Here is a 14,809-nt window from a genome sequence, read left to right on the forward strand (position 1 = left end):
TGTGTCATGGTGTTTACGAGCAATAAAAGAAGCTAGGACAGACAGACACCCTCTTCTAGCACTCTCTGCCCATTGCTTTGACGCAGGGTCTGGGTCTCTCTGAAACCGAGACTCACATTTTCTTAGTTACCAGGAAGCTGGCATTCCTGCTGGCACGTTCCAGTGACCCTCCTTTATCCAAACATCCCAGGGCATGGGTTATCAGCATGCAGGGAGGCATTGTTGGTTAGGGTTAGGGTGACTCTCTGTTAGGGGTTAGGGGTTAGGGGTTAGGGGTTAGGGGTTAGGGGTTAGGGGTTAGGGGTTAGGGTTACTCAGGGGTGCTGAAACCCAAATTCTGCACCTCAGGATTGCTCTGCAAGTGCTCTAAACCACTGAGCCATCTTTAACCCCCGAAGATGATTATTTTAACAGATTGGAAACTAAGGGGCAAGGGACACAAAACTTTCATAGCAAATGAAAACAACTAGGATTTGAACAGAAGCCAAGAACATACATACATTTTGCCAGCGATGGGGTGGAACCCGGAGTCTGAGAACAAACATGTGCTCTGTCGCTGAGCGGCACACACGCCAGCCCCAGGTCTAACACCATCTTTTTTTTTTTTTTTTTTTCTGTTAGATAGGTTATCCCTGTGTATCTCTGGCTGGCTTGGATTTTGCTGTGTAGGCAAGTGTGGACTCAAACTCATGGACATCCACCTGCCTTTGCTTCCTGAGTACTGGGATTAAAAATGTGTATGACCACACTTGGCCAAAAATTTATTTTTGTAACAGGAATGTGTGGCTGAAGGTGATCTTGAACTTTGGTGGTGTTTGCCACTGCTGTTTTGCTTTTAATGATTTAAAAATGTGTGCGTGCTGCCAGGCATGGGCGGTGCACAACTTTAAACCAAGCACTCAGGAGGCAGACATTGGTAGATCTCTGTGAACATAATATCACCCCGGACTACAGAGTGAGTTCTAGGATGGCCAAGGCTACCCAGAGAAACCCTGTCTTGAAAATTTTAAAAAAAATGTGCACACACACACACACACACACACACGCTGTGGAAACCAAGAGATGTTGGTTCCTCCTGGAGCTTGGGTTACAGGTGGTTGTAAACCGCTCACAGTGGGTTCTGGGTATCAAACTCGGGTTCTCTATAAGAGCAGCGAATGCTTTTAACTGCCAAGGCATCGTTCTAGCCTGGTGTCTAACTTCCCATCTTCCTGCCTCGACCTCCTGAGTGCTGAGATTACAGGGGCACATCACCACACCCCAGAAAGTGCAGAGTTTTCTTACTCGCCCTTCTCTATGAGCTTCTGTAGCAACAAAGGTTTCAAGGCTCCCCTCAAGTGTTTCACTTCCCATGGGTGTCTTTGTGTACGTTCATTGCTTGGATTTCTCTCTCAGCAGAATACTTTTAAAAAGAGATTAATGTTTTTATTTTATGTGTATGTGAGGTTATTTTTTCAGTTTAACATAAAATAAAGTTATGTGGGAAGAAGAATCTCAATTGATGAAAGCTCTCTTAAGACTGCCTGGGAGTAAGTCTATCAGGCATACTCTTGATTAATGATTGATGTGGGATGGTCCAGCACATTGTGGGTGGTGCTGTCCCTGGGCTGGTGGTCCTGGGTACCACAACAAAGCAGGCCGAGCAAGCCATGGGGAACAAACCAGTAAGCAGCACCCCTCCATGGCCTCAGCATTAGCTCCTGACTCCAGGTTCCCAGCCTGCTTGAGTTCCTGTCCCGACTTCCTTCAGTGATGGACTGTGGTGTGGAAGTGTAGGTTATGTAAACCCTGTTTGTTTTTGGTCATGATGTTTTGTCACAGCAATAGGAACCCTAATTGAAACAAAGGTCTTGTCTCAAAATTCTCAAGAACGGTGGCTGGAGAGATTGGCAGTGTTGCCCTTGTAGAGGGTCTGGGGTCAGTTTCCAGGACCCACATGACCACTTACAACCCTCTTTAACTCCAATCCAGAGGATCCTACACCCTCATATGGTGTATGAAGACACTTGCCATGCACATGGTGTACATACATACATGCATACATACATGAAAAATATTTGCACACATAAAATAACAATAAACAAATATAACATCAACATCATCATCAACAACAAAACCCTAAAAGGAGACAAACAAGCTCTCATGAAGTCCCAAATGGTGTAGCTCAGTAGCAGAGTCTATGTCTGGCATCCTCAAAAAAATGAAAATAAAATAAAATAAGTAAACACATACAAATGAAATACATAAAAGGATGGAAAAGGGGAAAATGAGTAAAATGAATTTAGAATTTGGGGGCTGAGGGTCTAGCCCAATGGTAGAGCATTTGGTTAGCATGCTCCACAGGTTGTGGGATGAAAGAATACACATACAGATCACAAGCACACAGGGGCCCCCGAAGCCACCGCAGTATCGTTTTCCCAGTGACCCAGCCTTGTCTGATCTTCCTGTCAGCTGAAGCCTATACCCAGGCCACTCACATTTTCTCCGTTGGGTTTTTAAGACCCTTCTGTGTTTGTTTGTTGTCTTTCAGAGGCAGGATCCTGGCAACAGAATAATGGCAGGTCATTGGCTTGATAAGTATGTGGTATTGGACCATTGCTCCAATTAGCTCTGAGCCACAGTGAGGCCCATGGCTGATGCCTGCCAGACCTATTTCCAGAGACTCTAGAGGGCAGTTGTGTTGTCTGTGCCCTCTGCACTGCCCTGTACCTTGCTGGAGCACATATGAATTGAGAGTTTGTAACATGGCATGCGCCTTCATTAGAACGGAACCTAGACTACCCAGCTAGTTACCCACTGGCGAGCACATCTCGTTGGCAGTCAAATGCTGCCACATGTGAAATAACATGAGTTTCCCAGGGAAAAGCTCACACTTTGCCTTTATTCAAGCCGGATTCACCTGAGGTGGCACAGCAAAGGTTGGGACCCTCCTGGCAGAAGCTGAGAGTGGATTCCGATCTCGAATTTCTATTGTTCTTTCTTCTCTTTATACGAGGATAAAATTAAATGTCAAAAGCCATAACTGAGCTGGAGAGATGGTTCAGTGGTTAAGAGCACTGACTGCTCTTCCAGAGGTTCTGAGTTCAAATCCCAGCAACCACATGGTGGCTCACAACCATCTCTAATATACATTAGATAAATAAAAATTAAAAAAAAAAGCCATAACTGAGTTGGGGCATGGGTCAGTTGATAGAGTACTTGCCTACCATGGGCAAAGCCTTGGGTTTCGTCTCTAGAAACATATAAACTGTAATTTCAACATTCCAGAGGTAGAGGCAGGAGGATCAGGAGTTCAAGGTCAGCCTCAGATAGATGGCCATTCTGACCTACAAGAAATGTCACCTCAATACAAACAGTTGGGGAAAAAAAACACCCATAAATACAACACAGTTAATTTAAGAAGTTTAGTTGGCTTTTGTTTGTCATTCTGTTTTGAAAAAAAAAAAAACCCTGCTCTCTTTTATATGTGTTTGTGGTTTTAGAATCGGGCAATACTTCGTTCTATAAAATGAGTACGCCAGTTTAGCCAGGCAGAGGATGCTGATTTAAAAAACCAAAAAGGGCTGAGGAAAGTAGGAGCAGAAAAGGAAGGCAATTGGCAGCTTTAAAATTACTTCACACACACACACACACACACACACACACACACACACACACACACACACAGACACACACAGAGACACTCACACAGACACACACACGCACACAAAACCGTATAGACAACTGGGTTAGAAAAAAGAACAGCAACAGCAAAACAGAAACAAATCCATGTCTCACTACCCATTTGAGTTTCGCCAAAGCTGTCAAGCATAAACACGGGGAGAAAGATCAAGCTTTAAGAAACAGCACTAGGAAAACTGGATACCATGTGCGGAGAAACGAAACTAGATTCCTGTCTCTCATCCTACAAAGAAACCAACTCAAAACTGGGCAGAGTTTTTGATATGAGACCCAAACACAAGATGCAAAACTTTGACACTCTTAGAAGGAAATGCTTCAAGATATAAGTGAGATGGACTAGAAAGATGGCTCGGGGATTAAGAATCCTGGCTCCTGCAGGATTAGTTTGGTTCTGAGCACTTATGTTGGGCTACTCCCAGCTAAATATAATACCCATTCCAAGGGATGTGACATCTTCTGGCCTCTTTGGGCATTCTCTCTCTCTCCCCTCTCTTTTTCTCTCCTCTCTCTCTTTCCTCTCTCTCTCTCTCTCTCTCTCTCTCTCTCTCTCTCTCTCACACACACACACACACACACACGCACACACACACACACTCACACATGACTAATAGTAACTCTTGTTAAAAAGTTTTAAGAGTAAGGACTTCCTGAGTAGGAATCTGACAAGCCTGGAGATTACAAACATTGACAGATAGAAGTGTATCACACTTTACAGATCTGCACAGCAAAGAAAACGATTATCAGAATTAAAACAAAACAAAACAAAACAAACAAACAAACAAAAAACCCCACATATAACAACAAAGGAAAAGGAGGCCAGGCTGGAGAGACAGCCCAGCGGTTAAGAGCACTGACTGCTCTTCCAGAGGTCCAGAGTTCAATTCCCGGCAACCACATGGTGGTTCACAGCCATCTGTGATGAGATCTGATGCCCTCTTCTGGTGTGTCTGAAGACAGCTACGGTGTACTTATATAGAATAAATAAATACATTTTAAAAAAGAGAAAGAAAAAGGAAGCCATGAAAGTGAAAAGGAGCAAGGGATGAGGCTATAACGGGAGGGCTGGGAAGGGGAAATGTTGTAATTAGATCCATTTCTACAGACGGAAGGAACAGCTCTGCATCCCATTCATCTGATAAGGGATTAATATCCAGCATATATAAAAAACCTCAAAAAATTAAACACACAGGTCAGAAGAGTGAATTATCCAGCTAATAAAGAGACAAAGAACTGGGAATGCTTTGGTCATTAAATGCATAGGAAAATACCCGACATCCTTAGCATCAAGGGGATATAAATAAAAACTCTGCCGAGTTGACAATGAGCGTTGTGTTATACACGAGTGATTTTAGAAGCTGAGGCATCCTACGTTGCCTGTGACCGGCCTGTGCTATACAGTGAGACCGTGTGTCAAAAAACCCGCTATGTTCAGACTCCTCTTCACTTCCGTCATAATAGCTCTCATGAAGAAAGAATCAGCAGGGTTAGGGATGTCTCCCGGCTGTAGACTGCTAATTTAGCATTCAAGGGGCCTGGGTTCAATCCTTAGGACCCCATAAACCTAGCGCAGTGGCACACACCTGCAATCCCAGTAATCCGCAGGTAGATGTAGGAAGATGGGGGACCAAAGATTCAAAGTCACCCTTGGCTACACGGAGAGTTTGCAGGTGCCTGGGCTGCAGGAGACCTTGTCTTAAAGAAGATGAGAGATGAGGTGGTGCATGCTGTTAATCCTAGCACTTAAGAGGCAGACACAGATGGCGCTCTATGAATATGAGACTAGCCTGGTCTACATATGAGTTCCAGGCTAGCCAGAGGCACACAGTAAGACCCTGCAGAGAAACAGGGGTTGGGGGGAGGGAGAAAGAGAAGGAGAGAGGCAGGGAGGCAGGTAGGTAGAGAGGTAGAGAAAGAGAGATGGAGAGAAATGTAGGTGAGGACGGTGCAGAGAAACTCAAACACCCTTTGTGAGAATATAAACTACGGAGTTTCCTCAAAGGGGTGTGGGAGTAAACGCAGAAGTGTCATACAGTCTGGCTATATACTCTATATACAGCGAAATGAGTCAAGACAGCAGCACTAAAGCTGCTTTTCTATCCATGCTTTCTGCAGTACTAGTCACAAGAGCTGAGTGACGGACCAGGTTAGGTGCCTACCAATAGATTAATGGATAAAGAAAGTGTGGTTGTAAGAGTCAGATGAATTGGGAGTTTGCTGTGAGACTGTCTCCTAGAAACATCAGAAGCTATGCCCATGAAGTCTCACCAGCACGGCTGCCCAAACATGACCCGAACAAGGACGGTACCAATAGATATGCTAACACGGAAGCGGAACAAAGAGCAACAGGCAGCTAAGGAGTACTGAGATGGGTGGGGGATGGGGATGGGGGTGGGATGGGGGTGGCGGAGGCGGCGGCCCCGGTGGTGATTGAAATAGTCTTCCCCAGGAAAGATCACAGCAATTGTTCTTCAATACCACATGGTGAGACTTAAAACATACAAATGAGTAACATCACACACACACACACACACACACACACACACACACGGATCGACAAAGAAAAAGGAGGCCATGAATATGAGAGAGAGCAGGGATGGGGTATATGGGAGGGTTTGGAAAGAGGAAAGAGGAAATGTTATTAATTATATAATAATCTCTCAACCCCCCTCTCTCTATACATATATGCATATACATAGTATACACACACATATATACATATATATACATATACATATATATATATAATATAGTGGAATACATATACACATTCAACCATAAAGAAGAAATATGTCATTTGTAGAATTGAAGAATGTCATATAAAACAAAAATAAGTCAGGCTCAGAAAGACCAATATGGCTTTCCTTTATGCGTGGAATCAATTTCTTAAAAGTTAGAAGGATGAGAAGAGGCTGGCAAGACGGCTCCATGGATAAAAGTGCTTTCTACTCAAGCCTGACACCCGAGTTCGGTCCTTGGAACCCACAGCGGAAGCAAAGATTGGGACAGTCGTCTTCTGACCTCTCTGCGTTTGCCATGGCACAAGCATTGCACGTCCACACACCACATGCTTGCACACATATACATGCAAGGTCTCAGACTGGAGTTCCTTCCCATCCAGCCCCGCTCCCACCCACTGCTGGGGCCGCTGATGTTATTACGGTGAGGCACAGGCACGCCTGGCACACATTTAGTTTTAGTTTCTGGTTCCTGACAGAGATTCTAAAATGCTTGGAATGTCTCGAGTGGGTGTTTGTTTGTTTTGAGACAAGGTCTTGCTATGTAGACCATGCTGCTGCCTCATCTTATAGCTGCCCTCCGGCTTCTGTGTTTACAGGTTTGCAGCACTGTAGTGGTGGCTTAGGCGACGTGCTCCCCTCAGTACTAAGGATTGAACCCGGGGCCTTGAGCATGCAGGGCAAATGCTCCGTCACTGAGCCACACCACCTCTCCTCTTTTTTTTTTGAAACAATTTATTCAGGCTGACCTCGAACTAACTCTGTAGCTTAGGCAGCCTTTGGAATAGCTGGAATTCTAGGCCTGCTCTTCCTAGAAAATGATTTATTTGTTTGGTTCACTGACTGATTTTTTTTTTTTTTTGGCCTTAGTTTTGGTTTGCTCTTTCCAGGTTTATCATACGTGTTAGTCATTTAGTTGTTTTTGTTTGTTTGTTTGTTTTGAGTTGGGCTTCTGTTGTTGCTGCTTCTGGAGCCGAAACCTAGGGCCTTGCACATGCTAAGTACACACCTTACTACTAAACTATACCTGTTGTGTGACAGTTTCCATAGTGATTAAACCTTTCATCAAAGGGGGAAGCTCATTAAGACACAGGGTGTTTACAGGCAGGTGAAGCAACAGGATGTTCTAAGCAGAGGTGAAATATTCCCTCCTACCAGGAAACACTTTAAACTCACGAAGTAAAGAGCTCATGAAAGCTTTAGGAAGTCCCTGAAACTGACCAGATTCACTAGGTCCCACCCTCCCTGAGTCCATATATAAGGACTATTGAGCCTTGCAGACCAACCTTCAAAGAATGATCTCTAACTAGTCGTTCTCAACATTCATAATGCTGTGATCCTTTAATACAATTTCTCATGTTGTGGTGACCCCCAACCATAAAATTATTTTTGTTGCTACTTCATAACTGTAATTTTGCTACCTTTATGAATTATAAAGTAAATATCTTCTATGCAGGCCATCTGATATATGACCCCTGTGGAAATGCGAGACGTTGAGAACTGTGTGCACGTGTTCTATTTCCTACAGCTACAGTGTGTCCCGGTTTACCACTTTGTGAGCTGTCACCCATGGTGGGGTGGACTTTGGTGATGAAACTGTCCTTGAGTCATTTCTGCTCCTATAAATAACCCCTCCCCGAGGCTCCTGTAAATAACCCCTATAAAACTCATTGGCTTACCAAGTTGGCTTACCATACTTTGGTCCATTGTCAGTTCTCTATCTGGGGCAAGTAGAGTTTTTGTTCATGCCCTCCTAGTATGGTGTCCCACAATAATAATCCAACCTAAGAGTTCTTTCATTTATTTCTATATATTTCAGGCTACCTTCATTATTGTTGCTTTTGAGACAGGGCTTCTCTGTGTAGCTCTGGCTGTTCTGGAACTCACTCTGTAGACCAGGTTGGTCTCAAACTCAGAGATCCTCCTGTCCATGCTGGGATTAAAGGCATAGGCCACCACCACCTGGCTATTAGTGCCCAAAAATAATGGTGAAAACTTCTTTTGGATGATCGACAGTCTTTGCTGAGGTTATAACCAAATACAGTCATATAAACAATATTGATTAAGCATCTATGGTGTGCCAGACACTGTTTCAGGCACTGTAGACACAGCAGTGAATCAGAGTGTAGTTTCATGTGGCTAATATTACAGAAGAGGACGAGAGACAACATGCAAATAACCCACTAGATATGCACGATCTAGTAGCTGAAGAAAAGACAAGTGGACTGAAGTCCACCAGGGTAAGGGATGGTGAACATGGGCAAGGCCTGTCTGGAGAAGTGTCCATGAGATGATTTCTAGAGAAACGAAGGGGTAGGGACAAGGCATTGACTGCAGAAGAACAGCTAGTGCAGGAGGCACGGTGTGTTCAAGGAAGAGTGGGGGCCAGGGTAGGTGGAGGGTGCAAGACAGAAACAAGAACCAGGAGAGACGTAAGGGCTGGTCACAGTGACTTGGGGACATATGGAGGTAAGTGAAGGACTTTAGACTTTGTTCTCATTAGAAGTGAGGACCAGAGAACTTTAGAAAGAGGAATCTATGTATGGAGAGAGACAGAGACAGAGAGAACAGGATTAGGCCTTGAGCTACATTTCAGGGCATCCTACATCCTAGGCAGGACCTTTACCACAGAGCTATGCTCCAGCCCTGTTTACCTTGAGAAGTTTTCACGATGGGCTTCTTACTGTGCACCACAGGTGGGCCTCATACTTAAGATCTTTCTGCTCATTTCTACCTTCAAAGATACGTTCATACTGGAGAACATACGTGGTTTTCATGTTGAGGTCTGAGGACGAACTTCTCGAGTAGATTCTCTACTTACTCCAGGTTTGTTCTGGGGGTTGAGAACTTCTGCCCACGGAGGCCTTTCCAGGCCCTGAGGCAATTTCTTCAGTGATAGAATTACACTCATATGCCACCACCACCGTTGTGGGCTGTGAAGTAGATTTAAATTGACCCTCTCTTGGGGACCCATCAAGTGTGGAAGAAGTGGGACTTCCAGGAAAGTAAGAAAAGCAACACCTCAGGCCAGCTGAGAAATAAAGAGTCTTAGGCCCAGAAGGTGCTGACAGCAGTCAAGATAAATTAAAACCAAGCCACACATGGTGGCACACTCAGGAGGCTGGCACATCTCGATGACTTCAAGGCCAATGTGATCTACACAAAGAGTAACCAGATATCCAGGGCCGCAGAGAGACCCTGTCTTAGAGAGGAGAGGGGTGAAATGGGGAGGGAGGTCGAAGGAACTAAGATGTTTGTAATGAAAGTGGAGCTCAGTGTGACACCATGATATAAATATTTGGTCTTGTTCCCACTTCCTGGCATAGACTCTAAAATCCTTGGAGTCTCTGAAATAAGTCTTTTTGTATGCTAATGAGTTGAATGAGCAGTAGACAGCTCCCAGAGGGGATCGGATAGAGGAAAGACCAGGACAAGGATCAATGGACTGGAACATCATGTCCTGTCCACCACCTGGGAAGTGGGTAAGAGGTTAACTTAATAACCAATGTCTTGATCGATCATGCCCATGGAGCCACGTCACTATAAAGCCCAAACTGGATGAGTTTGTCAAGGTTCCAAGCAGCTGAGTAGGTAGAGAGGAGCTCTTAGCCCTTCCCTGACATCTCGAGCCCATGGAATCTTTTCATCAAATCAGCAAATGTTTTTTTTTTCTTTTCTTTTCTTTTTTTTTTGGAGCTGGGGACCGAACCCAGGCCCTTGCGCTTGCTAGGCAAGCGCTCTACCACTGAGCTAAATCCCCAACCCCTCAGCAAATGTTAATATCCAGTTTTTCCTGGCATCTCTTGAGCAGCTCCAACAATTTGGTCAAACCAACCCCAGTTCGGACCCACATATAGTCAGTTGTCATAAGCACACCTGGGGCTTGGGTGGACATCCAAATCTGGTGCGAGCCAGGCATGGCTGCACCTCCCTCTAATCCTAGCCTTTGGAAGGTAGAGGTAGGAAGAATCAGGAGTTCAGGGCTATCCAGGGTTACATGCAAACAATGGAAAGAAAGAACAAAGCAAATAAGAAAAAAAACGAACAAACAACTCCCTAAGGCCAGTTGGTGCGGTGCATTTTAAAATCCTAGCATTAGAGGGGCAGAGACAGTTCAGAAGTTCTAGGCCAGCCCGGGTAACAAGAAGATTGTCTCTCCTCCCCACTTCTTCCACACTCACCGAAGACAAAAACAAAGAACAAACAAAAATAGTGGGGGATACGTTCTGGGGAGCAAGTGAAGTTGGGCTCTTGACTCTGCTAAGAGAGTGGAAAAAATATATGCTCAGTGCCTTAATGGAATGGACCGATTAGTAGGAGAGCGGTTCCTCAGCTCAACGGAGAAGGACATGGATGGTTATAGTTAGAACCCATGGGAAATGCTTTAAAGGGGGAAGGATAGATTTAGAGGAAGGATTGGAGCAGAAGGCCTCCGGTTTCCCTGGCGGCACAAAAGGAGAGTCCCAGTAAGATGACTAAAAAGACAAATGGAATGAACTCAGGCAGTCGGGAGCTTCTGAAGCTCTGCCTGCCCCTGGACAGGAAGAGCTGTTGCCTTACACAGAACAGTCAGGTTCGAGGAGCAGAGAGGACAAGGTAAAGGCTGGGTAAGTGTTGGTATAAGTGCGCCCTGAAGAGGCTGCCTCCTCCTCCCGGTGAGGTCACAGAGGAAGGGCCTTTTCTGGAGGACTGACGTTGGGTGCCCTTAGGGAACTAATTTCTCATCCATTTTGGGAAGTCCGTGATCTGTTCAGGGTCCCCAGAGCTTTTCTCCCCATGACAGTAAAGAGGCCCAACTGAGGACAGACACCAATATGTGCAGATCACTCAGGTCCCTGAGGTCGGAGCAGCGGTGGCCGAGAGGAAGAGACGAAAAAGATGGAGGGCAGAGTCTTCCTCAGCCATAGACTTGAGGCTTTCCGGTTGTGGAAGACTTGTGGAAGACCGGAAGAGAATGTAAGCCACCTTGGTGGGTGGGGTTAGGGTTGGTTCAGTGATGTTCATTGTGATTATCAATTCGATGAAGTTAAGAAACACCAGGCAGGGGAAGATGGAGGATGAGGGGGTGGTTCAGTCAGAACCCAGCTACAGCTGCTGGGGCTCAGGTCTGCGTTCTCATCCCACTTTCACCTCGGGAAATGTGGCCTCCAGAGAGACTGTCTCTCATGGTGGGATCGGGTCGTTCGGCCAGCCAAGCGCTTCAGTAGTCTTCTCTGTGATGCAACAGAAGCAAGATAGAGGAACTGGTGTCCATCTTCTGGGCCCCTGAGGTGGCAGCCATAAGAGCAAAGCTAGCTTTGCCAGCTCCACAGGGGCTATGGGAAGAAGCCAGCAGGGATCAAGCAGGAATCTCAGGCAAACTGCAACAAGATGGCTAAGAACAGCTGTATCGTGGCAGAGAAACTAGGTGGCGATACTGTCATCTCCCTGGAGGGCAAGCCTCTGTCAGCCACGTCAAGGCCCCCTGCCTGGAACACCTATAGATACAGCCCCAGACCTGCTCTTGGATGTTGCAGGATGCCCATTTCCTGCTAGACTTGGAGACTGGGGGAAATCCCAGAAGAGCAGGGCAATCCCCCCCGCCACAAAAAAACTGTTCATCCCTGACAGTCTTGGCTTTACCAAACTGTTTTCTACCATCTGGTTCTTAGGTTGAAGCAGGCCAAGCACCCCACCACCACACATATACACCAGGTACCCAGTCTGGTGGGAGCATGTACATGTATTTTTTTTTTAAATGATACCCCTTCTCCCTCTCTCCCTCTCTCTCTCTCTCTCTCTCTCTCTCTCTCTCTCTCTCTCTCTCTCTCTCCGTCTTCAGCTGCTAACTTCTAGCTAAAATGGCGACTCTATGCTTATCTGTTTAGTTCTGTGTGTAAACGGCATGTCGTGCCAACGACCCCTTTCTGTGCCAGCTGGTGGTCGTCCCTTTTCCCTCCGTCTTGGCCACTCTTGGAAGCATGACTAATAAGGGACACTAGAGTCACATGGAGAGATCAGGCTGTACTCACCTGTAAGTTTCATTCTTACTGGCTGGCTTTTATGGTGCTGGAATGTACCATGCTCACTATCAGAGGAGAAAAGAAATCATTGATCTCACCCTGAAAACTACAGCAATGACTGACTGGCCTGAGGAGGTATGCCCACGGGTGCAACAGTGGCATAAATGTTAGAGGCGTAACCATTCACTCTCTGACTCAGGTAGCATTGTTATCTGGCTCTTTGGTTTTCCTCCCTGTAGCTCTGGTTGCCCTGAAACTCACTATGTTGACAAGTCTGGATTCTAATTCAGAGATTTGCTTGCCTCTGCCTCCCAAGGGCTGGATTAAAGGCACATACCACCACACCTAGATTTATCTGGCATTATTAAAGAGGTGAAGAATCTGTGGTTAGATTGGTCATAGACCTAAGGGGAGAACCCAATTCTATTATTCTGCTAAATGGACATAGTATTAAAATGACTCCTACTAATACATTGCTTTATCTGTAGATTACAGCATCTTTCAACCCCCACCAAAGAAGCTTCTTCTGATTGACATGAAGACCCTCAACTGGTCACAGCATGGAGGATAAGAGACTGTGGAGAGCTCCGCCTTAAAAGAGACATACATAGTACACCCTTCCCTCAGTGTTCAGGGATCCTCAAGGAAGAAGTAGCAGAAAGATTAGAGCATAGATGGGAGATACCATCAAAGAAAAAGTGTTTTCTGAATACAAAAGCACAGTTGTACATAGAAACTTCTAGCAATGTGCACAACACCTACCTACAAAGGCTGAAGCCACACGGTAGAGGGAGTGGGGTCGACAGGAAATTCATACTAGCCGAGGAGCCATTGACATTTGATAACTGCTGTGAGGGGGGTTTTGGGGGGGTCAGTTTTCCTCCAGTAGGTCAATCCCATCTAGGGCAGACCAAGATTAGTCAGCTGACACCAACAGGACTGGAGATAAATAGAAGAATCAAATTATATAGGGAAGAATCAGGTCCCAAAGAGACCTGGGACAAGACTCATTGAGTACTTGTGGCTCCTCCCAGCACGTCTGACCTCCCTCTCTACCCTACACCTCTCTAGCCCAGGGCTTGGACTTCTCTTCCCTCAGCTTTAGATCCCTAGATAACACTTCAGCTAAGTGCTCCTGGTTCTCTTGGTTCTCAGTGTGCACTCTCTTGGTCCCGACGGCCTCTTCTCCCCTCTCTCTATCTCTTTCTCTCCTGCCCCTGCCCTCCTCCCCTGCCATGGCCAGGTCTAGCCTGCTGGCCATGTTCAGTCTGGACTCTTCCAGATGTTTCTGGCTGTTCTGTCCCTCATATTTACAACAAAACGTTTCTCTTCAACCATACCTAGGTGTGGTCATGTCCTCATTTTCAATCAGAGAGGATGGGAGGGTAGACAGGGTAGTTGTAAGAGGAGTTGGGGGGGTGGTATAGATGCTCAAAATTCTCAAAGAATCACTAAAGATTCATAAAAGGTACAATAAAAAGGCTAATCTTAAAAAACACTCAAGGTTGTGATTTCTAGGTGAACCTACTCAATATATAATGATTTTTTTACATTTATTTTTATTTTATCTGCGTTGGTCTTTTGCTTGCATGTATGTCTGTGTGAGGTGGTCAGATCCCCTGGAACTGTAGTGACAGACAGTTGTGAGCTGCCATGTGGGTGCTGGGATTTGAACCCAGGTCCTCTGAAGGAGCAATCAGTGCTCTTAAGCACTGAGCCATCTCTCCAGCCTCCAGGTATAATGACTATTTTTTTTAAAGGTGGTTTAGTAGGTGGTGCAACTACTTCCTGGGAGTAGTTGAAATATCCCCTTCTCAAGGTGAGAGAAGACATAGACCCAGAAAGCTCACAAAATGTACTGAGAGCTGAGAAAAGTCCAAGACTCATGAAGTCATCCCTTGAGCTCATGCAAATAGTGACTAATTGCTGGCTTAGGATTTCAATTGCTGTGGTAAAACACCATGACCAAGAGCAGCTTGGGGAGAGGAAAGGGTTTATTTCACCTTCGGCTTCACCAAGGCCACTGTCCATCAGCGAGGAAGTCAAGAACCTGCAGGCAGAAACTCAAGCAGAGACTATGGAAGAGTGGGCTCCCCGTGACTTTCTCAGCCTGCTTTCTAATTCTTCCTGGGACTGACTGCCCAGGGATGGCACCCCCATAGCAAAGGACTGAGCCATCACCTACCAATCGCCAATTAAGAACATACCCCACAGGCTTGCCAATCTTACAAGGCATTTTCCCAACTGGTCCCTCTTTTCTGATAACTCTAACCCATGTTAAATTGAAAAGAACCGACTGGCACACTGCAAAAGATTGGTTGAGCTGCCTGCCAGTTTGGTCAAGGGACTCTAGGTACACAGCTTTCGTGAGTTACCACCCATGTTGGGGTG

General features: G+C 45.7%; 1 protein-coding gene and 1 long non-coding RNA gene across 1 annotated transcript; both read left to right on the forward strand.

Annotated features, from left to right (window-relative positions):
• Erich1 (glutamate-rich 1) overlaps positions 1-14,809 on the forward strand; it is a gene marked incomplete at its 5' end in the record, with an annotated part of 52,793,804 nt that overhangs the window by 42,162,183 nt on the left and 10,616,812 nt on the right.
• On the forward strand, positions 11,080-13,154 carry LOC134482406 (uncharacterized). Its single transcript, XR_015640406.1, has 2 exons — positions 11,080-11,372; positions 12,907-13,154. It is a non-coding gene; the product is annotated as an uncharacterized LOC134482406 (long non-coding RNA).

The sequence above is a fragment of the Rattus norvegicus genome, chromosome 16 (assembly GCF_021556685.1).
Source record: "Rattus norvegicus strain SHRSP/BbbUtx chromosome 16, alternate assembly SHRSP_T2T, whole genome shotgun sequence".
Classification (NCBI taxonomy): Eukaryota; Metazoa; Chordata; class Mammalia; order Rodentia; family Muridae; genus Rattus; species Rattus norvegicus.